The sequence below is a fragment of the Lepidothrix coronata genome, unplaced genomic scaffold (assembly GCF_001604755.1).
Source record: "Lepidothrix coronata isolate B3197 unplaced genomic scaffold, Lepidothrix_coronata-1.0 Scaffold110, whole genome shotgun sequence".
Classification (NCBI taxonomy): Eukaryota; Metazoa; Chordata; class Aves; order Passeriformes; family Pipridae; genus Lepidothrix; species Lepidothrix coronata.
Window position 1 is genome coordinate 359412 of NW_016690290.1, and position 25159 is coordinate 384570.

The following is a 25159-nucleotide window of genomic DNA, read 5'->3' on the forward strand; positions in this document are numbered from 1 at the left end:
TTCCTCAGTGATGGTGAATTCCTCAGTGATGGTGAATTCCTCAGTGATGGTGAATTCCTCAGTGATGGTGAATTCCTCAGTGATGATGAATTCCTCAGTGATGGTGAATTCCTCAGCATGCAGTTCAGTGGCAGACAATGAGCTCCCACCTCCTTCACTCATTTCTGTCCTGTAAGTACATTTCTAGAGCTCACAGTACACTCAGTAGGAATGTTTAGACATTAATATGGAACACTTCCAAGCCACACTCCCTGTACAGCTATTAGAGAGGGACTGAGACAGGATATTACTTATTAACAACATTTTAATGTAGGCTGCCTTGTTCAGCAAAGTAAATTTGGTCTGGGAAGAAACGTTCCCCTATCAGCTCTTAAAATGATTCAGGTGATATTCCACCTGATCAAAGACTGGCCAGTTTGCTCCTGACCACATCCTTCTCTCTTCTGACCCTGAATGCAGTGACACACAAGTCTGCAGGCACATGCTGGAGTAAAAATATTTTGGGATTTTTAATCCCCTGGCTGGATACAGCCTTATTAAATATAGATTACCTTTTATGACTAGAGATAAAACTAAATGAAAAAAGGAAAAATGTCACTGAATAAAAGTGTGGCAATGAAAGTATATCACATCTTGTAGATAATACAGTATAGAGAAAGATAATGTATGTGTTTATCATATGAAGCAGAACAATGAAGATAGTGTTTCTGGTGCATATAATTAAATTTTAATAGTTTATAAATATATTCTTAGTCTAAATCCATGACTAAACCATCCTCAAATTTATGGAGCCTTGTTTTAAAAAAGTCCTTTATACAAAATGAGATTCAAGCAGTGTAATCTCAGGTTATATAGTCATGTCTTAGGATACAGAGAAAATGTAATAATTTTCCATTAAAAACATTTAAAACTCAGTGATATTTGTGCTAAATATGAAAAACTTCAGTTCCTTTGGCCTTGTAAACCAAAACATTACTATTGTGTTGAAGGATTCAAAATGCAACTTACTTTTATAAATAGTATGACAAGCTGGTCTTCCAACTAGGTTTTCACTGTACTGGTACAATCAACAAATTAGAGTATTCCCAATTTTAAGTATGTTTATTTGGCTTTGCATTGAGGTTTCAGGATTTTTATGGATAAAATTGATGTTTTCTAGAAGCACATTTGCCTTTAACATGGAACTACAGATCAAGCAAAGCAGTCAAACCTCGCTGTGTGTGATTCCAGATGTCATGAGTTAGGTGAGGTGGTTCTGCTCAGCTGCAGTGAGGAAGTGACTGCTGGGATGGACTACTGTGAAAATTGTTTGGCTACACACTGACCAGTTCAGCAGCCAACAGAGAGAAAAAACCATGAACTCCTGTGTTACCCCAGAGGGTATATAGGATGGACTGGGGAAAATGAAGGTGTTCCAAGGAAAGGCTCATAACATTCCCGTTACCTTCAGTGGAAGCAGCAAGCTTTTCCTGGGAAAATGCTGCTTTGACTACTCCAGAACCTAAACTTACTAAGTTAATCTCCAAGCTTCCTTTAATTTGGAAACTTAAATTCTTTTTTTGATGTATCTTAATGGCATATAATTTAACCCAAGGGCAGAGAAAAAGAAAAAATAAATCAACTCCCCACCCTTTATGCACACTTTTCTTCTGTGGTGTACATAAATCAGTCATTTCTTACAGGAGAAAAAGGAACTAACCCTTTCACTTCCAACAGAGCTGGAACAATGAAGTGCCTGACTAGGCAGACAGTGGGATGGTAAAAGTCCTGCATTTTTTTCAAAAAAGCATTCTTTGATTTTTTTTTTTCAAAATAATCTAATGGGGGGGGTGTTGGGTTTTTTTGTTTGTTTGTTTGTTTCCCAGAAATAGCTCTTTTCCCAAAATGGCATGGCAGACATCTGAAACACAGATCAACTGGGAGACTGGAAAAGTTCTTAGCTGACACAGCTCTGGCTGGAGTTTCCACAGATTAAACATCACCACTCAGCAGTGATTGCATTTAAGGGCTCTGCTCCAGAAATAATGCACAACTCCCATTTGGCCTATTGCACAGAAGGGAAAAACATTTGAGTTCAACATCTTTCCACCAGTGAAAGAGAGTTATTTGGGTTGAAACTCCATATTAAAGTATAATGCTAATTTCTGTAAAGTAAGAATCATTAAATAACAGTGAAGCATCTCTGACTGAAGTGACTGGCAGTACAGTGTTTAAAACACTTTTAACTCATAGTTCTATTTCTGGATACTTCTTTTACCCTGTTTGAAATTTGGAAATTGTTCACAGCTGAAAGAGGACACTGAAGGCAGCCTTTAAGTAATTGTCTGTGTAGATGAGAGATGGCTAAATCTTGGAGATCTAAGGAGTCAAGAAGAGCACAGTAAGCACACAAAGCCAGTGTGATAACAGAGGGTCAGACTAGTCTATGTTTGATCAAGTATTATACATTCTTCTAAAAAAAACCTTTAAACTTGTGCAACCTTTCAGTACATTACAGTATGCAGAATTTAGAGCATAATCCTTCACCTCATATACTGAGCTGCCTTTGCAGAATTCCTCTCTCACAATGTCTTCTATTAAGACTTCATATTAGCCAAAACAGCCCGTTCATAGAATTCTCCTCTTTCCATCACTCTTCCTAAGGAACAAGTGTCAGCACAGTAAAATTACTTCTGCTTCCAACAGTCCCTGCCCAGCTCGTGATTCATTTTCCAACTCCTGTCATTTTATTCCTTCTCCTTTTGTAAGATCATCCTCTACCAGTGGCTGTCTGGAGGCAGGTTCATTTGACAGCCTCAAATGAGGCTCAAATGAGCTATGTCCCTCAGTTATGGGACATAGCTGTGCTGGGGTTTCCCCGGTGGAAGGCAGCAGGGGTCAGTGGACAGGCACTGGTGGAAGGCAGCAGGAGGCAGGACAGGCACTGGTGGAAGGCAGCAGGAGGCAGGACAGGCACTGGTGGAAGGCAGCAGGNGGACAGGCACTGGTGGAAGGCAGCAGGAGGCAGGACAGGCACTGGTGGAAGGCAGCAGGAGGCAGGACAGGCACTGGTGGAAGGCAGCAGGGGTCAGAGGACAGGCACTGGCTCATTGCTGAGCTGAATTTGAGATTTGTGTTTACATTACTTGTTTCTCCATTTGAAACAAATGTTTATTTAAAGCTGATTGAGGTAAGAGCTGACACAATGTGCCATTTATATCATCAGTGCCTTTGCCACTTCATCTCAGCAGGTTTTACTTTGAAGAAGCAAAAATAGCTTCATCAGACACAGAAAGAAAATCTTAACGTTCTGGTTAATCAGCAGCAGTCTGTGAAGAAAACAGCAAAGTAATGAAATCTCCACTTTGGCATAATTGTCCTTCGGAAGCAGCGAGATTCCAGCATAAATTAATTCTGATCATCCAGCTCAGTTTTCAGCTAGAATCAATCAGTCAAGTGCTGAAGCTGAATCCACAGCTCTTCACAGCATACTCTTTAGGGTAGGATGCAGAAAGATAAAAAATAAAATTAAGGCACTAAACTATTTTTTTCCTACACAGGAGATTCGTTACTTGTACAACAGAAATACTGATCTAGGGAATTTTAATAACCATATGTTCTCAATGTTCCAAATACAAGTGATGGACACATTGGAAGGCATCTCTTGAACACAGTGGTCAGAACCTGAGCACCACAGTATTTCTGAGTGGACGTATCTACTGTACCCATAACCAGACTGCAAACATGAAACAAAAAAATTCAAATCTGTGAAAAAAGCATCTTAACTAGATTACCACAACAATTTATGCTAACAATAAATTTAGTATTGTTTAATAAGATGGTCAGTTAGCACAGTAAAAAACTGAGTATAGTTGTGTTGAACATGTATGTGTTTTGGAATCTAAATTGAAGGGTTAGGAGCAACTTCATGTACAAAGGTTGCACTCTAATACAAAATTAGACAGACATGCTTTTGTTGCTGTATTCCAAAACTTCATCACATTAAAATCTTAATAGCCTAGTCATCTGTTTTTGTAAGTACAATATTCTACAGCAAAGCTGCAGAACACTGGAATGATTATTTTATTACTTGTTTCCCAGAATTCTAACTAAACCTGATCTAGAATTTGAGCAATTTTAGTGGGTCTATCCTAACACCGCCACTCCCACAATCTCCTGGTTTTTAGGTCACATGCAATTTTTGCATGAATTTCATAAAAAACTCAAAGATAAATTTTGAAGAGGAGTCCACATCAGCCATGCTTCTCAGTCTGAATTTATCATTCCAAAAACTTTATAGAAGTATAATGAAAAGAAAGCAGCTAAAGTCTTATTTAAGATATACCATAAAACTTCAGGCCTTCGCTACCTGGGGTAGAGAGGGAGGTAAAAGAGGCAGGAAAAATTTTACCCAAAATAATACCTTGTACTCTCTCAACTACTGACAGAAAATGAGGATCAGGTGAATAGAAAGTAAGAGGAAGATGTAAAAATGACATCCTAGGTTAGAAGTGGGCTGTTATGAGTGAGCCAAATGTAGCTGTAAAATCATTCCACCTTAGCTAATCAGAATTTACAACTTGCTCCAATTTAGGTCTCTGAAGTGCCTGGAAACATCTTTTCGTAATTTTATTTCATCACTGCACACATCTATCTTAAATAAAATGTGTCCTTAAATGCGTGGATATAACATATGCTGCTCATTTCATTCCTTTGGGTGCTCGACCAGTCTTCCAGAGAGAGCTCAGAGAAATTTAAAAGGCATTAAAAAGATAGGAGAAATTCTAGACCAATTAGAGCTGATAAAGCACAAAATTTCTGTAGGAAAATAACCTTCTTGTGACCAGTATTAGCTAGAAAATGTCTCCATTATTCTGCTGTACTTCAAGGCAACTGTCTAAACCTATAACATCCCTAAAAAGTTTTTTGCAGATGAACATCTGGAATTCTGAGAAACTTTTCTGAAGGGGAATAAAGCAATGTTTTTTTTTTTTAGTAAGAAATCCATCACTAATTCAAACTGTGACTTGTGTAATCCCTAGAACCTGCAGCATTTTTGGCAAATGTGATTTTTATCTGAAGAGGTTTTTCTCTGTGCTTTGATTTCAAACTACAGTTGAATGGTTTCTGCAAAGGCCCCGTGATAGGGGAGTTATGAGTTCCTGTGGCAAGGAACAGTTCATCCTGAGGTCAGTAATAATTCCAAAATAATTTCAATATATAACACCAAGTACTAAAAAAGCACGCTGACAAAGGGGCATAAACTGTTCTTTTCTTGACAGAACCATGTTTGCGGCTAGAGGAGAATGGAATTAAAGTCAGAAAGGTTTAAGCTTTCTAAAAACTTCTAAAAGTTCTAGATCTACAAATATTAGAAAATGCTTTTCTTAATATAAGCTGCCATTTCATATTAGAAAATGATACAATTTCACATTCTAATCAATTAGTGAACTTCCCACTGCAGAGTAATCCCTGCATCTCCAACTCATCTCACCACTTACCAAACTACTGAGCTAATCCTCATTTGCTTCACAACAGTAAAACAAAGCCCTTTGTGAAACTGTGTGTGCAATACCTGTAGAATTGGCAACCTTACTGCAGGCTCTTGGGTACTCAGTGAATTTTGTTAACTTGCAGTGGTAGGCAAATAATTTAAATTTCTTCTATACTGTAAAAAAAGAACATGCACAATCTTGTGCTGTGACCTGTGCTCTTGAATACTTTATTCAGAGTTAGAGATGATTTAAGTGCTTTAAGAGATTTTAGCACCTATTTCAGCAAATTATGTTTGCTATTACAAGAACTCCTTCATTTGCTTTTTCTTCAGTACCTGCAGGAAGAACGTTGCCATCCCCCTGCTGTTGGCCAAGGTGTGCCACAGAGTCAAGAAGAACCACAGAACACTTCACTTGGGTGTGCATCACCCAGAGAGAGCCAAAATGTGCACATACCCAAGACTAGATGAGCTGTACCCTTTACTGTGGGAAAAAGAAACTCCAAAGGACTGCCTCCTGAGCTTCCAGTTACTGACACAAACCTGGACACCGACCACAGGAAACTAAGGGTGCCCTTCCAGGGAACGCTGGAGCATCACATTCCAACCAACCTTTCTGTGGTACTTTGGGAAGACAGACAGAAGGCAGGCATTTCAACGTTATAAAAATATAGAAATAAATACCTACACAAATAAATAGATTTATACAGTGAGATTTGCCCACTTGATTCTGCTGACACCACCTTCATTATCAGCTGCTGGTGAAGCAGCCTCAGCTTGAGTTTTGATAATGGATCTTTCAGTTGTTACAAAAGCAAACATAGGACCCAAAACACACCACATTGGTGTCTTCACACGACTTTCTAACACCTTCAACTGAAAAGGAAAAAATTAATTCACCTGGGACCAAACCTGAAATTATCACATCAAAGGAACAGATCTGAGAGTTAACAGTACATAAAGAGTCGTGTTTTCTGCAAAGATAACTGGAATGAATATCAATAAATAAGCATCTTCTTGAGATTTAATTCTGAGAAATAAACCAATTGGAAGCTCACCAATAAATGAAAGGTGCAACACAGGGCACATAAATCTAAGTATGATGGGTTTGCAATATTGGAACAAGAGTCATATTTGAAAGGTTTCTTCTGCTTGTCTCAATATTGACGGTCTCCTGCTCTGTTTCTAAACCACACAAACCTAGAAGCTGCCCGACTGTGAGCTGAAAGCTCAGTGGTATAAAACAGTGTGGTCTCCTCATTTCTCATCGTTCACTGAAGGATGATGCTTCTTCTTCCCTCTTGCTTCAGAAGCTGAATGCTCTCTGTTCATTTGTTATGATTTCCCAGGAGATCCAGGGAGACATAAATTACACCATCATGACACAGCTCTCAGCATGTGCTTTGTACCCACAGCATCTCAGATTTGGGGTTTGTTTTTTAATGCTTGGTAGTGACCCACATCAATGCAGTTCGAAGAAAACATTATTATATAAAAGTCACCGCAGAGTCCAAATTAAAGATCTCATAATTGATCTGAATGACAGGTCTAGTTATAGCAGAAGGCCTGAATTGCAAGGCTTGCTTCTCCTTAAAACTAGTGGTGAACTCCCCTGTGGTCTCAGTTTCACTCTTTATTGTTTAAATTAGAAGATCAAAATACAGTAGTTAGCAAAGATGTTTTGGACCACATTCATCTCTGAAATTACTCCTCTAACTTGATAAATTTGTGCTTTAAAAAATCACAGTGATTCTAGGTTTTACCATGAGAAGTGCTAAGTGTTATTATACAGACAGACAGAAAATTCAGAAATAGAAAAATAAATCTTAAGAAACAGCAAGAAACTAAGGATTTAAAACACAGTCTAGGTAGCTGCTGGCTGCACAGATGCCACAAACCAAAAAGAACAACTGGCTTAAACCAGTACTTTGTGGTCACAGGCCTTTAATTTCCCTGGTTTGGGAAAGCTTTTACAATCATTTCTATGTGACCAAACTCAACATAACTGCAAAGATGGTGACAATTATCATGAGCACAGGAAAAGCAGAGCAGTAAAACTACTCTTGCATACTGAAGTAAAATGATACAAAGTAATGTAGAAATGTCTTCCTCAACAGTAGTTAGCCACAGGTCAGTTTGTTTCAAGCTGGATTTTGGTGCCTTGAGAGCAAATCAGCCACTGCAGTTGCTACTCAAACTTTATCCAATTTCACCGAAAAAGGGATTTTACAAGTGAGAATTACTCAGTGTCATAACATGAGCAGAACTTCAGCCCTTCTACTTCAATCAATACTGGACCACATATCGCAGGAAGAAAGATGCCAATGTATCACACTGCTACCAGAACAGCCAGAAAGATCCTGGGAAACTGTAGCAGCCAGTCCTGTGATGCTGCCACAGCAAACAAGAACACAAACTTCCTTCTGAAATACTTGCCATCATGAAAAGATCTAAAGAAATCTATTGCACTGGAACAGACCTGCCAAGCAAGCAAGTGGAGCTTTACCAAGGTTATCCATGACATGATTAATTTCTAACCTCCTCTGGGATTTAAAGAGCGTTATATCTACATAAACCAACACAGTATCATCCCCAAACATGTCCCCTATTGCAGTTATTTCAGCTGTGGGATGTGCCAGCTGCAGGACAGTGCCACACTGATGCAGCTCCCCAGCTGTCGGTGCCCAGCCCGTCGGACAGACCTGGCACTGGCACTCAAGGGAAGTCCCCTCTTAAGCTGAGTCAAACAGAACATAAACACACAATCCTAAAATGACACAAAAATGTACCCTCCAAGCAAGCTAGATATGTGCTCCTCTATTCTTTCTCTCTATTTATTTCACTCCCTTCCCTTCCACCAGCACAGGCACGTACAGTTAACAAATTTGGGAGTGGAAAACTACGTCTTCACCAAAGAAGACAAATTTTCTGAAAAGCACAATCCAGCACTGCCTGTGCATCCATGTCAGAACAGCAGCAGGCTGCAAACTTGTGATCTCAGATGGCTTCAGCCTCCTAGGAAGTATAGCCTGAGTTCTTACTGGTTTGTATATTTTATAGTCCACTTGTACTTCAGTAAAACTAAAGCCCATTTCTATGTAATGCTCTCCATGCTTTTAAAATGCATTAATGAATTCCACAGATTCTCTGGTAGGAGATCAGTGATCCCACCAGAGGGGGGAAAAAAGAAATCTTTTAAAAGGTCGTGTTTACCACATGTGAAAGTATGTGTTCCTGATTCCCTAGGTGGGCAGATTTGGCAAAGTGCTACTATGAAACCTAATAAGGTTTCTTTGGCTACTGAATGCTTAGAAACAGTCTACAAAACTCCTTTGACATTAACCTCAAGAAAATTGTTACTGCAGTTCATTCAATCAGAATTCTTGCTAGTACAGCTGCTTGTCTACACATCCTTACACGCCAAGGAATCTCACACTACTGAGTCATTACAAAACCTCTTCTGGAAATTACCCTGGCTGACAAAAACAAACAAAAGCCAAAACTCGATTCTATACTGTTTAGTGTCCTCTCAAAAAGAGCCAGCACATAAAGATTAAAAAGGTTCATGTGAATGATGAAAGTAAGAATTTAATTTCTGCCTTATTTCCAGTCTCTCGTCAAACAAAGCTTTCTTCTGTTTATCAGGGAAGGTTTCATCCTTAGGTCTGTACTTTGCCAGTATACTTAATCCTCATGTCAGATACTATATGGAAAATACATTTGCCTTCCATGCATAAATTAATCAAGCTAAAGAACTGCAACAGTCTTCCATTCAGTTGTCAGATCTAGTTGGCAAAACTGAAGAAATTAAGATATTCTTGTTCCGTGTTTCTTTCTACTTTCCATAATATAATCACAGAGATCAGAGTAAGGCCAAGTGATGCAAAGAAAGTGATTTTAATCTCATCCAAACCCATATCAGCTATGTCTAATACATTTGCATGTAGATTTCAGAACTGAAAAAAGAAATAGGATAATGCATAGTGGATTTTCAAAGATAACTGGACTTGTTCCCTTTCCTTCTGCTATTTTGATCTATTCAGGCTCTCTGATGTTTTAGTAAATTTTATTTTACATTTTTTAGTACTTAAATACTGTTCAATTGAAATTTTATACACAGAGGATTAACTTATCTACTTGAGCAAAGACTTCAAAATTAGGGCTTTCTGATGATATTTTTACTGTACTGAGCAGAAGCTAGAAACACAAGAATTGTTATATTAGCCTGATTATGCCTATGATTAGCTCAGTCTTGTCTCCAGTGCTGGCCAATATCAGACATTGATTTCAAAAGAGCAAGAATTCTGAATCCACTTTGCAGACAAACCAGGGTTATGTTGGCAGGCTCCAGGTCCTCATTTGCTGTACAGGTGAAAGATGTACAATTCTTAAAACCCCACAACATTAATGTAATACAAAGCATACAAAAAGGAAAAATTTGGGTCTGTAGTTAAAAAACATCTCCTCTGTTAGTTTAGAAGTGGCTGTCTTCCAGGAGGCTTTAAAGGCTGTTTCTCAACTATTTAGCAATTCTGCTTCTCTATACTGGGAGCGATATTTTACAGACCAGAGGATGGACTGGGACCCTGAAGAGAGGAGGTAAAAGGGTGTTCTCCATATTTGTGAGAGGAGAACACTGTGGCAGAAGGAACAGGCCCTGCAGAACCCAGGCTGTCGACAAGAATGAACCCAGAAAAGTCACGGCTGAAAACAACTGGGGAAGGTTTTGGACAAAACTGTTCACAGGAAGCACGTCTTAGAAAAGGCAGGCCTTTCTAAACTGAAAAGTGAGGATGTGAGACCAAATCTGAATTCTGTGCAAGTTTTTGAGCTTCCTTAGGCCATAACCATGGTAATACAAAAGCAACAAGTCCTCAGATCCATCTCATGTGAAAGATATCTACGTTATTGTCTCAGTGAAGTCAACACTAGGAGTTTAAATAGTGAACTTCTGTTTCAAAGCTGCCTTAAGTGCTTATTTCAGCTGCAAAGACCTTAGGCCTCAGACTCCAGATCTCTGTTTACATGATGCTTGTGGGCTCTTCCCAGCTCCTGCGTATGAATTGCCCAAACATACGACTCCATTTTAAGACAGCAGAGCAACTCAATTTATTTCAGTTTTCTACTTTTAGTTATAGTAAGAGCAATAACTTTCATGCTACACTGTAGCAACTGTATTTGGCTATCCTTACCATGTTCTGTAGCAGTCTTTCAGCTTGATGAATCAGACAGACGACCACAAACTTGGAGAGATTGATTGTTTTGTTATATCAAGTGAATTCAGAGTGCATGTGAGCAAAAGGAGGGTAAAGGAAAACATGACAAGGTGAATATTTAATAATTTTGTTCTACATAATAATGTAACCATGTACATATTTGAAATTAGGTGTTTCTTGAGGATTCTTGTAGCAGTCAGGAAGATCCCTGCTGCAGGTCATGCATAACAGCACAGGAAAAGTACACAAAACCAGGCAAAGCCTGTTCCAGTGAAAGGAGATGGGAACATTTTGCACAGAGATTACATTTTATTTGATTAAAACTTTAGCAATGCTCATGGTATTAAACTATTTAATTAATTTACTGGAAGATTAGCTTCAATGTTATGCCTTTTAATAGAAACTTAACCTGCAAGCCAGAATTTCTGAAATGAGCAAGACAACTAGCATACTTCAAATACCAAATTAACCCTTATTTAATGAAGCATACACCTAAGTCTAAAACAATGGCATAAAAATCTATCAAAGCTAGGAACACTGTGTTAGTGTAAAAAGAGGAGTTACTGTCAAAAGCAAGGCTGGCAGATTAATGTTTTTCCTGTTAGTGTTCTGACCTGAAAAACAAAGCCATTGCAGATCACGATGAAATCAAGGCTTTACAGGTGTCCATGGAGGTAAAAAGGAGAGGGAACCTTGTCCCACACAAGGTATTCACTGCTGAATTCAGATCTAAATCCTTGGTTTAGTTAATTCAAACTCAGCTCCTGACATCCAAGCTCCTGGCCATGCAGACAGTGTGTTTGCCTTGGTACTTCCTTGTTGATGGCATTTCAGACACTACAGAGAAACGAGGCCACAAATAAGGCCCTGAAAGCAAATCATTTGGAGATCAGAGGTCAAACCAAAACTCAAGTTCAGGAAAGGTTATATTTCTTAGTGTGCTGTTGATAGTGGCTCTTATCAATGTTTGGCTCACAGGCAGTAATCTTCAAGAAATAACGAGAATTTGTTGTGTCCTATCACAGCTTTTGCACACAGAAACTATGAAAAAATACTGTGGTCAAGATACAGTAAAAAGGAATGAAAAGAAGGATATGTGGCAGAAAGCCCCCTTCATTTGCAGAAGCTGTGTGTCCCCTTCATGTTCTTTTTGTTAATAAACACAAATAAAAGGACTTGACAACTGTGCAGGGTTGCTTTCCAGTAAGCAGAGAGCATATTTTTAAATTTTCTGTCTGGAAAAATGTACACACTATCAAGTCTTTGTCCTTGCTAGGTCATTCTTAAATACCTTCCATACCCAGTTATTTTAAAATAGAGTCAAAGAAAAAATACCCAACAGCAAACTTTGATGTTGTTCACTATCTGTGACTAAGAAGTGTTTCCAGAGGACAAGTATTTTTCAACACTTTTTCTTTTAGTCTCCTGACTATAAATTTACTTTCTCTTGGTCCTGTGATATCTGTTTCAGCAGATGATGCCTAATGACAAAATTCTGGTGTTTTAATAACAACACAAAGAACAGCTATCTTATTTCATGACCTATGATTAGTTCTGTACCTCTTCTATACTACAGAGTTAGATTAAATGGTAGGTAAATATATGTCTTGGTAAGTTTTCATATCAAGTGACACTGGATGGTGCATAAACAAATCCAACAAATGTTAAGTAACTAAGCAAACAGTTCTCCAGTGCCACAGCATGCAGCTAGTGGTAATGGCAATTATTATAATGAATATTAAAAGAAAATCCATTTTATCAGATTGAGAAAATAGGGAAATGGTTTACATGCTATGTTGTTTTCCAATTAACTCAGGAGAGCCACTGTCCTATGGTGCCTTACCTCAGAAGAGCACCTCCCATAGCAGGAAGACAGAATCAGATACAAAGACTTTTTTATTCTGTTTTGTTAGATGAGGAAATAAATATAGAAATCAGAATTGACACTGTGTTTAGCTAGTTTGTCTTTGAAATGAAAGTCAGCTGATTCTCGGTTACGATTCCCATAATTACAAATTGCATTTCCCCATCTCTGCCATGAGACTGCACAGCCCCTGATTGCAGGAGCTGCCCAGCAAACTGCTGAGCACCTTCTGCTCCAAACGCCGCCTGGGAACTCCTAAACCAGAACATAATATGATGGCTTTTATTTGCTGGACTTGGCTGGGATGCAGAGGAGACTGAAAGGTACTGTTTCAGTGAGAGCTGATGTGACTGACTCCAGTCTGAGCATTCACTCCACTGAACCTTTTGTTCAGACGAGTTCAGAGGGCCCAGACTCTTCTCTTCCTGGGTCAGTACTGAGCACAAATGTGAAGTGATCTTCTAGAGCAAGGACTTGAGTGGGGCTGCTGGTTGTGCCTGGTGTCTGCCTGTAGGATGGAAAGGTTTTGTGCTGCCTGCTCTGCTCTGAACCTATGCCTTGTTCAGCCCTGAGGAAGGGAGCTGGAAAAAACGAACTGGTGACATATGGAAAATGAGGTTTTTAAGATGCAAAGCACAAAGCATTAACAAACCCAAAACTGCCAGCTGGTAGATAAGCTTAATGAAGAAATCATACATATCTTGACAAAAATCTTCTGCACACAATATACAAAAATAAATAATGAAAATCCCAAAAGTTGGTCCACCTCTTTTGGCTAATTTTGAACCTGCTCTCAGTAAGGAGAAACCTTTACAGTAAACTCTACACTAAAAGCTTTGAAATTTTGTAACATAAACTAATGCTTTTTTCAGTTCTCATTCCATATCTTTTACAAAAATTGGGATAAATTACCTTCATACCGCATGCAACAAATGCACATAAGCATTATCAAAAGAGTATATTTTATTTATTTCTGCATAAGCTTCAGAATTCCCTTGGTTACTTGGGCACTCTAAGCATTTGAGAAGGAAAGATATTTCACTCATCTGCCAAAATGGTGACAGAACCTTTGACACCAATGATCCAGGGGGATGCACAACATAAATTAGGCAGGCCTGGTCCAATAAATTGACAAATTGCTTTTACAAAACTGCTCAGCCCCAAAGGGTCTATAAAAATTAGCAAAAGAGGTTCTTGGCACCTCATCGATGTGAGGAAATCCAACACTGTGGATGTCCCTACCCGTGGCAGGGGAGTTGCACTAGATGACCCTTAAATGTCCCTTTCAACCCAAACTATTCTATGGTTCTGTAAGTAAACAATTCTTCTAGAATTGCAGAATTATATAATAAAAGTGTCCAAGTTTTAAATATACAAGCTGAGTATTGGAAAGCTTGTTTTTAGCAGGAAATACTCCAGTGGCAATGGTAATTAAATAGCTTACAATTTCTGGCACTTCTACTATCATATTCCCTTGAATGCTTAACTTGTTACTTTTCCAGAGCATATGCCTTTAAGGAAGCCATTAGTGAGAGACTGGGCAAAAATTTCACTGGACTAAATTGTGCCCCCTCCCAGCCTGTGAAACTGCCCTCCCCCAGCCCCCAGTCCAATTCTTCAGTCAGAATTCAGTACAGATACAACTGGAAAAAAAGAAAAATTGAGAAAGGGAAATGAAGAGTTATTTAAATGGCTTTGAACAAAACCACATTTCTGTTCATTCTCAATTTCACAATTAAATGGCTTGTGGCAAATGCTCAGCATAGATACAAGCTCATAATCCTTTTAATAACAATTTGCCTGCTGTTCAAATCCATTTTATTTTTTACTTAACTGAAGATATTTTGGAAAGTATCATAAAATCAAAAGAAACCAATTACATTGTTTTTTTGATGCAATCCATTTTTTTATCACAGAGTGTGAAACTGTTAAAATACTAAATTGGAAATTCAAGGGTGATGTCACACAGAAAAAGAAATCTGAAAAACAAATTGGGGTGTTCAATGTCACCTTCATATTCTTTTAGTCAGTATTGGAGAACAGAAGTGTTTAGCACAGAAATCCAGTCTGTAGCAAGTTTTCAGTCTCCAGAGAGCATCTAACCTAAACAATACTCTGAGGCTGAGATGATCTTCCACCTGTTGTACAGCTCGAGGTAGTTTTGAACCTACCACAGGTAACAGTTTCAAAAGAGACACTCAAATGCTTGCAGGAGATAAAAGCAAGGAACTTGGTACTTAGGCACTTGAAAAACAAATCTCTGATAGTACAAACCAAGAATGTTTCACTGGAAGAGAAAACTATGTCATATCAGAAAAAATGTTAACCTCAAATTCCGAGCCAGCAGTCACTGACATTTCTACCAAATTCATGTGTTTACAACCCCTCTACCTCCTGACTCTCTTGTTCAATTGTGTCCTCAGAGGAATTAAGGAATTCAGTAATCAGTAAGTTTTTAAAACTAAACACTCAGTGGGAATAGCTTAAATAAAAAAATCATAGCACCTGTAGCTTTAAAGGCTAAAATCTTCCTTTCAAAACCAGAAGGAATTCAATAGAGCCAACAAGCAAGATCACCCCAAGTAGCCACAAATGCTTGTTTGGGTATTTTTTTGTTAGTTTCTTTTTTTGTTTTTGTTTTGGGTGTTTTGGGCCTTGTTTCTGTTTTCTGACAAAAAAAAATAGAAGGAAATAGAGAAACTGTTCAATTCTTGACTTTGGTCTAATCTTTTGACTTCCTTCATTATGGGATGTGTTAATCACATCTCGTCTCTCCAATATTGTTGGAGAGACTCAGAGGTTTCTGTTTTAGCAGATAATGAAGTCTGTTTAAGGAATCTTGTTAAACTTTTTTCTGACTTTTTATTACAGCAAATTTTTCACCAGATAGGCACCATATGGCTTCAGCATGGACTAATACTTTATGAAATTTTTTTAATCAGTTTTTTAATCCTTTCCCTCCTCCTTGTACTACTTAACAATCTATGCTCTGATCAAATTTTCTTGAAATAATCTTTTATTCAATGTTAATCTGAGAATCAAAGTCAACTTTTTTACTAAAACCTCATAAGGTAAACTGTTTATGACAATTATTCAATATTAAACCAATTTGAATTACAAAGGATTCTGAAATTTCCCAACTCAGATGTCCAAATGAAGGCAGCTTGATCTATGATTAGCAATCTAAATTAATGGTCTGGCTTTTCAAATATGCTATGCAAAATTTTTTTATTGCCTAATTTAAATAATTAAATCTTCCACAAATTTAGTATTTTTGAAGGATTATGAAAGGGGCAAATACTTGTTTTCCATTTCTCAAACAGCTCACAGAAAGAATAATGATATTTTAATGTTCTAGTACTAAAAAGTAACATGATAACTGGCTTTATACTTCAACATAAATAAAACATTAAACAAAACAGTAAAATCATCCATAACATCAATGGAGTTGTCTTCTAAAAACCAAAACCTCCAATTCAAATGAATAATGAAAGGCTTCAGCACAGTTTTTATGCTTACAGTATTTACTTATAGATCATCTAATTTTCTCCTAAGGCTAATGTGGAAACTGGAAACTGCTACTATACACAATCCATAATCCTGTGAGATATAAGAGACATTGCCAAAGGTAGTCAGCCAGAAATTAAATTCATCTGGGTTTTGCTGTTGTTGTTGTTGTTTTAAGGAGAAAGCAATACAAACATTTCCCAGCATCTCTCATTCACCTCCCTGACTTTTCCTTGTGGAGGATAATATTCAAATCTCCTAGAGCTTTATTTGACTGGCTGGACCTTACTAACACAATTTGGAGAAAAAGCAACAAAACGTTTTGGAGCTCCTGATTTCTGTGAAGTGTTTGTCCCAGCACAGAGGGTAAGTTCAGTCTTTGCTGCTATTAAACATGCTTTGGGCCTGGAGAAGGTCCAGTCACTTTGTGGAGTAAGAGATTATCTGGTTTCATTAGAGAGTGGAATTCCAATAAAAGATCACATCTGATAAAAGGTACACACTTTCTCCCTAGGAACGGTGAAAAGAAGAAACAAGAAGATTCACATACCCAGGATGCTGCACATTTTAACAGGTTCTCTGACAACATCAAATACCCCACTCTGTGTGTGGGTCGGCCTCTTGCACAGCAGGTGAAACAACCAATTTCAGGCCAAACATCCAATTATTTAAAGCAATTTAACCAAACCTCTAAGATATTAACTACAGAGCCAGGCCAATGTTTTCCACTTTGTGTTCCTAAAGTCAAGCCTAGAGATCTACTCTTCTAGAAGTGACCCAGCCCAACTCATTAAAATGATAACATTTTTAGAGAATTACTGAATGATCCACAATAAAATAGTTGCAGCAGGCACTCCCAAGAATCAAAGCATTCGAAAGTCTGAAATTACAACTGGAAATCTAGCTCTAATTTCATTGTAGGTACACCAATAACATTGGCTTAGGCATTCAAATAAAAGCACTTTTCAGAGGTGAAAAGATGCAAAATCTGAACGTAAGTATTCAAACTGAATTTTCAGCCTTTCTTAGCATTACAGCACTGGTGATATGCTATGGAAATAACACATTTCAGTGATAAATATTTCCCTGCTATTATATGGATTAGTTCAGTTCAACAGTGCTAGAAATTTGCCCTTCCAAAGGGTAGCAACAGATTAAAACTTCTCCTTGGTACTTTTAAAAGCTGCCTGTAAAAGCTCAGGGTCTTCTCTTTGAATCTCATGTTTACACAGTATTTGCATAACATTCTCATATTGTGTTTGTTCTCTGACAGACAGATCTCTTGGGTAAAGTTTTATTAAAGAAACACTTTCTTCCCTTGAAGTAACTCTGTATTCATAGTCATTTTGCCTAATTTATGCTAAGTGGTTTAAATCATGCTTTTTCCTCCCTGTGTTCCAAATCATAACCTATGTCTATTCAGCATGGAGAGCACAGTGTCAGACACAGAACTGCTGGTCTCCTCTCCTGTCTGCCTGGCTGTGCTCCTTCCCTTCCTCACAAAGCAGTACTGCTGCACAGGATCTGCTGCACAGCTCCAAAAACACCCCAAAGAAGTGCTACAGGGACTGGGAAGACATGAAGTGAGGTAGAAGTTATCTCATAATCTTAGTTTACAGGGAAGTTTCAATGGCAAGTCACAAACTAAATATTCTTCATTTCTCTGAGCAAAAGACAAAGATCTTTTGGAGTCCAAATGTCTTTCATATTGTTCTTGGATATTGGCACTACTGAAAACCCTTTATCAAATTGTTCATTCATGCAGTTTAACTGAAAAGCTTCTCGTGTACTTACTCATGTTACAGGACACCAATTCTATTGAACTTTGGGACATTTTAAGCATTTTACCTCTACAATATTACCTAAAGTAAAACACCAGGCCAGAATTTAGAAAATCATAGAAAAAATTTTAATTAAATCATGTCTTATCACTAAATTCTTGAAAGAGAGCAACCTTTCATGAAGGTTTTTAATGGAGATTTTGCTGAACCACTTAAAAAAATCATCTCGGAATGAACACTCACTATTTCTGTGGCAACCCATCAGTTACAGGATTCCCCAGAAAAGAATTTTGAACATCTCACAGACTGAAGTTGGTAATGTGTTCCAAAACAAGGGGCTTTTTACTGATGGCTGGCAGTGAGGTGTGTTCTTTAATACCTATGTTTATGCCTATAAAACTAAACTTTTCGGAAATATCGAAAGTAACAATCTAACAAATGTATCATGTTCAAAGAATTCAGAACAATTTCTCAGCAGGTTTAAAAAGCCACAGATCTCCTACATTACATTAAAATATCTGACCTGTTAATACACTTCATTCACTCATTAAAAAAAAACCCAAACTCATTTTTGTTTTATACCTCAACGATCCACTTTCTCTATAGTCTTACATTTCCAAGTTATGAGTGACAGATCTGTAGGTACATTTAAGTTCCCCAACCACTGTGCTATCCAGAAAAATCAATATTAACCACGATTTGGAGAGCTTTCAAGTCAGACTTAAGGACAAATTCTTAGATATGCTGTCAAATTTTTGCTGTAATGTTATTTTCTCAAGCTTTAAACAGAAGCTGTGCATACACCTTCTCTCTACAAGGGAAATTCAGACATTAAAAACTGAAGGAAAATAATCAACAAAATGTGAGCCCTAAGGGGAAGGTAGTCCATTATCTTGAAATGTCTTGGCAATACTATGCAAGGGGAAAGAACTGCCAAAACTCAAGTTAGGAGATTGTACCTACTACTTGGTACTAATTTCAATTCTGATTTAATGGCAAGCCCAAAAATCAAGAAGGGACTAGCATTTAAAAAAAATTAACATAAACTAGTAAGCACTCAAAGTACAAAGAACTAACCAGAAAAATCCTTAAATTTAGTAACTGTGCTGTCAGAGCATTTCATGTACTCAGCACGTGCTGATCCTGGTTTGTTTTGGTTTCTTAAAATAAAGGGGAGTGGTCCCTTCACTAGGGCCCTTTCTATGTTCCATAAATCAAATAAGGAATCTCTGCATTCCCAAGGATGGGCAGTGAACAAGAAGGAATACAGATGAGTGTACTGCTCTGAACAGGAGGATCAATAACCAGAGACATTTTGAGTGCCCAGAGAAACAAGTCTGTAGTGTCTATTACAGGTCATTAAACTTGTTCACTGAACAAAAGCATGAGATGCCCGGATGTTTCTGTTTACTGGGACAAGACCAAAAGCAATCTTTGTCTCCTGTTGCTCACTGGAAGCTGCAATTATTCTGGCCAGTAGAACTCGAAAAAGGATACCCATTCTTTCAGAAATCTGAAGCACAGTTTACTAGTCTGGATAATTACACTGCTTAAAAATCGCAGATCCAACCATAATTATTCAATTTGCTGAGCAACAAAAAGATCTGAAACTGAAAATAAATGTTTGACTCCTGCTTTGTTGCCTTTTGTACATTCTGCCTTGGAACATAATGATGGATTGTGTGCCTTCAACCTAATGGGTTTTTCCATAGTGACTCTCTGATTTTAATCCTTCCCTTTTACCTGTTTTTCCATTAGGATCTAGAAAGATCTCAAGATACTTGTCAAGTGGGCTTTAAAATGAGATTTCTTAGATTTATAATGAACAAATAAGAGAAATAAAGGTCAAGAAAGAGAAGAAAATAAAGATTTCAGACTGTTTTCCAGTGCTGATAAGGTAAAACAACCTACCTGCAAACTGCAGAACATCTCGTTCCCTAAAGATATCATCCAGATGCTGGATAAATCACCCACCCTGGTCATCTTATAAGAGGTAACAAAACCTCTTATGATTTTGAACTCAGTAAATTTTTTTAGTACTAGATATCTGATGATAGCTACCTAAATTGTGATAGTGTTGTCTTGCAGGTAAACTCTGAGAACTGAGAGAAATATTAAGTGAAAAAAAGTACAAGAAAGTTGCTTCAATTATGCTATTTTTAACTCTCAACATTTTCTAAATGCAAGCTGCTCTAAATAGTTGATTTGACTGAAATTTATATTAAGGAAACATTTCAACAACATACTGCTTTTTGATAAAAAGTTTGTAGTTAAGAGCATAAAAGTGATTAAAATGAAATTTTTGGTGGTGGCCTGAAGAAAGCTTTGTTGGGCTGCACTCAGCCATTGAGGGGGTGTCATTTTTTCTTCCTTTAGGTTGCACTGGAAATAAAATGTTAAATAACACGTTGTACTAGAAATAACAAGGTTAAAGATATTCTTAGATTAAAAGTATTGCATTCTTTTCCCTGCTAAAGAAAGATAATTCTCATCCATACCAATAAAAAATTCCCTCTGTAAATTATGGGCAATCAAGCTAACTTCATGTGCCATAAATACCAAATGAGAATACAAACTGTCAACTACTAGATGTCTTCATGTCTTAATCTATGGTAACTTGCCTTCTGGTTGTGTGGTCCAACAAGTACTTTAAAATCAATTTTGCAAGGCTGCAGTAGTGGTTTTGTACATGGCAGGCCTTCAGCTCTTTATGGGAAGCTGAATTTAGAAGCAATTGCTGCTGTCTTTTGAAGCAAATCTGAGTAATTGTGAATGCCAGGGTTTATGGGCATTATTCTGACTGAATTTAGGAAGCTGAATTAACTATTTTTACTTTTAAGGATTCAGTGTTTAATTAGCACACACCTTTTAGTAAATCCAATTGCAGGGCCATGCCGTGTTTGCCTGCCCTTCAGAAACAGAGACTTGAAATGCCACTCTGCTAGAGCAGTTAAACTAGAAGTGCAGCAGCAGAATAAGCAAACTTGCCTTTTGGGGACCATGTCAGTGAAATATTTGTCTTTATCAATACAATTAACTATCAATGGAAAATGAACCCAATTTCATTTTCTTGAGCAACTCCTCCTAATACCTTCAGATACAGTTTAGCCATTATGAAACCCTTTATCCTTCCTCATTGATGGCAGGTCAGTATAGTCAGTTTTCTTTACACAAAGGACAGCTGCCTCATGATGAATAAGGCACAGGTTTTCTGTCTTAGAAAAAAATCTTCCTGTCTCAAGTTTTTCTCTCTTCACGTAGGCTCCATGGGGAGAGTGTTGGAAGCCACGGCACAAAGTTACAATGGAAAAATTGATTTCCTACTGTGGATACTAATAGATGAAAGTATACAATCAAATCATATCATAACTAAAAAATATCTTGGTCACCGTGCCATGGAATCTCCAAATTTTTGAGAATTAGCAGAAAAGATTGGACTGTCTAATTAATGCCTTTTAGCATTACTGTCTGACATTTCCCTGTCATAATTCTGAAATCTTGTACATTTACAACTATTTCATGCTTTTTTGCTCCTGGTTTGTTAACTGATGCTTTAAAATCAATTGCTTTCTCAGTTCAGTCTATTTTATCTGTGCAGTTGACATCCACACTTGAAACAGTGGTAAAAAAAGTGTTACAATGACACACATAGAATACTGTGCCATGGTATTTCTCACTGATGAAACACAACTTCAAATGGCAGAATCATGAAAGACTTATGCAAGACACCTCAAGTCAGTTTTCAGTACTCTCTATGTGAACTGGAAGGTCTAAAAATAATCTCAAATCCCTATTTAGATAGTGACTACTTAAGGGCAGATCAAGGTTGTATCTATGAATTTTTTAAAGTAGTTGTATTTTTGAGCAAATACCTTGAATTTATTCTGTTATATATCCTTTCAATTTTATGAGGCTTTTACTGTGCCATTTATTTTAGCTACAACATTTGGCACAACCTCTGCTTTTGTATTCTGTTATCTACTTAAGAAATCATTCTTACTTTATTTTAATTCGTCAGTTTATTTCTTTGCAAGGCAAAGAAAACATTGAGCCTCTATGGTTATAATTCACAGAGGAGGAGAAAATGGAGGTAGTGAGGGTGAATCATCACATCTGCTGTTCTTTCCTTTAATAAGAGAAAACCTTCGAAAGCATAATTGGGCAACCCTTAGACAGAATGATTAGTTATCCTTCAGTACGGCTAATTAAATGTTTACTAAGCCCATCAATAAGAATTTGGATGTACAAAACTTGGAAAGAAGCAACACATTGAGGTATCTGTTGAAAATAACATCAGTAATCTTTTCTTGCTTTCCTTCAGAAGACAGATGACCTACTGAGGCAAACACAGGGATTTCACTGAAACTGGGGAGGAATTTAATCTTCTGTCTCGGTTTCCCTAAATCTCTGCTATGTGTGCAGGAAAATGGGAGTCACTGTCTGCAGGGTAAGCAGACTGGTTGCTGCTGACAACAGCACACTACAGCTGCTGTTAGCAGAAACCAGGATGCATGGATCCAGTTATTCAGCTGTACTCAAATGGCTGATGGCTGCATATGTAAGATCTTGAAGAACTTTTCATACTTGTTTTGATAAAGACATTTCACTTTTACTTCTGTATGGAACCAAGTGTAACTGTAGCAAACTCATCCTAGGCAGCCCTAATTCCAGTTTAAAAGGGAGTTCTCAGGAATTTCTGTGTGAACTTGGAAGCAAAGTAATGCTTCTTCTCCTGTTCTGATGCCCAAAAAGTCATAGTTCAGAACTGCAGGTATGAAAGAGGAGGCTTGGATTAACTAAGTTACTGCAACTTGCATGAAATAACTTCCGTCATTAAATCCTTTAATTGAAAGACAATCTGAACTGTTACTGTTTGAACAAATATATTTAGATTGCTCACAACTATTCTGAAAGCATTTTGGATGTTTCTATATCTCAATTTTTCTGCTTTGCAAAGCAGAAAATGGTTACTGCTTTAGCAGGACCTTTTCAGCTAACAAAAGAACAAACTTGGCTTCATTAAGACTAATGGGGTGGAGAAACAAAGAGAAGTGAGCAGGGAGTAGTGTTGGCTGTTCTCCACACTAGCACCAAAACATTTGCTTATTTGTGGTCTTGTGGTTTGGGAAGGCCCTACAGGATCATACACTACTGAAGGCTTTCCTGAGCTCTAGAGTTACCTCAGGCAGGCTCTTTGTCAGGGCAGGTTTCCCACTGTCTGACAGTGCCTTCTGGAGAGGGAGCCAGATTGCACAGTAAAGCCTCAGCTTTGAGGTACCTTCTATTGTTACTTGAATGTGAAGGAAGTGACAAATGGAAGACATTTTTTTCCATTATTTTGTTCTTTACTATACCAAGAACACATTTTTAATAATATCAAGAGTCATTATTCAGAGGGAACCATTTGCCACATAATTTCATAAATACTTTCCACACCTGCAATGTGTTTCAGTCAAACAAAAGTTGTAATGAGGTAAATGCTGTTTTAAACTTCCCTACTGTACTTTGCTACCACTTTTTCATGCTGAAAAGTTCAGCAAGGTAGGGAACCGAGAATACATAATTCTGACCTAAGTGAGTCTTGTGAAAACACTGGGGAAGGTACTTCAGGAAGCAATTTAGTAGTCAGCATGTAGCAGAGATGAGAATAATTATCAAACAGCTGTACATATTCACAGACTTATGCTGTGATCCAGTTAGCATGCTGGTGGCATAGAACGTCAGATCAGATAAGGCATCCATTACAACACAGATCTGACAGCACTTTAAATCCAAGAATCACTGTGCAACATGTAACATCAGTATCAACGTCTCACCTTTTTAGGATGGCTGCAGAAATGAACTCTCAGTAGGGTGTGGCTGTGTGATCCATTTGCTATCAAGCAAACCTGTTATATCTAAGAAAGCATCTGAAAGGGAGCAAGAAATCACTACAATACCTACCCATTGAAAAAAGAAGCAGTAAGTCTAACTTCTGCATGACTAGTTTAGGATAAACCACATGTGGATGAAGGCAACCCAAAGGGAGGCTTTGCTCACAGAGTAGACATAAAATACACCGCCCAGTGTAATTTGGCTGCCCCAGCTTTCTGTCACAGTGCTTTAAAGCTGGCAGCACAGTTGCTAAAAATCTTCTCCTAGATGAGGGTGATGGTTGAACCACAGGGTTTCAAAGCATCAACAGCAGGGGCATTCATGGAACTAGAACATACAGGATCCTCTGTGCAAAGCCTTCAGCACCTTTCAATGCCACGTAATTCAGGGGCAGATAGGTTAGTGCTCAAACTTCTAAATTTACCTGTTAACTGTAACTCTTTTTTTTCTTTTAAACAACACTTGAAAGATTCTCCTATTGTGGTCATTAGCAAAAGTGTAAATTAACTTCTAATTTAAAACTACACTGAATAGTGACTTTTGATGAGCAAGTAAAGAGAAAATGTTTGGAAATACTGTACCAGTTTATTTGTAAGTTAACTAATAACACATCCTGCTTCACAAAATGCTTCATAACTACCTGAAAAGCCCTATATAAACATTAGTACTAGAGATGCCTTTCTAAAAGCCAGCTCCAGTTGGATTACAGTATTTTTTTGCTGTGTTTTCTGCAGTACTTTGCTTTTGATGAGGAAGAATCCTACCTCTGTTTAGCTGACCACATGTGTCTTCTTCTGAATTTTGGTGTGAGGGAAGGAGGCAGCACAACTCTCAGGACTTTTTAACATTGCTTTTTTTTCCCTCAAAAAAACCCCAAAAAACTAAAACAAACAAAAAAGGACAGAGCCAAACATTTTGTAACTGCTCCCCATGTTACTATATCATGTATTAAACCAGAAAAAGCCAGAAAGACAATTGCTGGGAGCAGTAAGGCAACTGTTTAAAAGCAGGGACTCACATGGAACTGATGGGACTCACACCAGTTCCCATGTTATTGGAGATTCTCAGTTCTGGATAGAAACATAGTACTTCTCATATTCATTGACTTGGCTTTTTTTTTTTTTTTTATTAATGATTAATGTACAGGTATGTAATTCATGTCCAAGACAACACACATTCAATTTGTCTTATTTGTAGGCTGCAGATTCACAGATTTTGTGCTTCACTGTAATGAAAAGAAGCATTTTCTTCCCCCAAGGAAACAAACAAAAAAGGACAGAGTCAAATATTTCGTGCAGTCTCCGCACAAAGCGCAGCCCGCACTGGCAGCACCCGGTGCGGGGCAGCGGCGGACGCCGGGCGGGCTGAGCTCGGGGGCGGCGGGGCCGGACCCTGTCCCGGGGGACTCCCCCGGCCCTGCGGCCCCTCGCTCGGGCCCGGCCCG

The 25159-nt window shown here is 37.9% G+C and overlaps 1 protein-coding gene across 1 annotated transcript in view; it reads right to left on the reverse strand.

Moving 5' to 3' along the window:
• Nucleotides 1–25159, reverse strand: part of ESRP2 (epithelial splicing regulatory protein 2) — a 179431-nt gene that overhangs the window by 142300 nt on the left and 11972 nt on the right. The window contains exon 3 of the mRNA XM_017824396.1: nucleotides 23658–23750. The gene's annotated coding sequence lies outside the window, so the exon portion shown is untranslated. The remainder of the gene's footprint in view (nucleotides 1–23657; nucleotides 23751–25159) is intronic.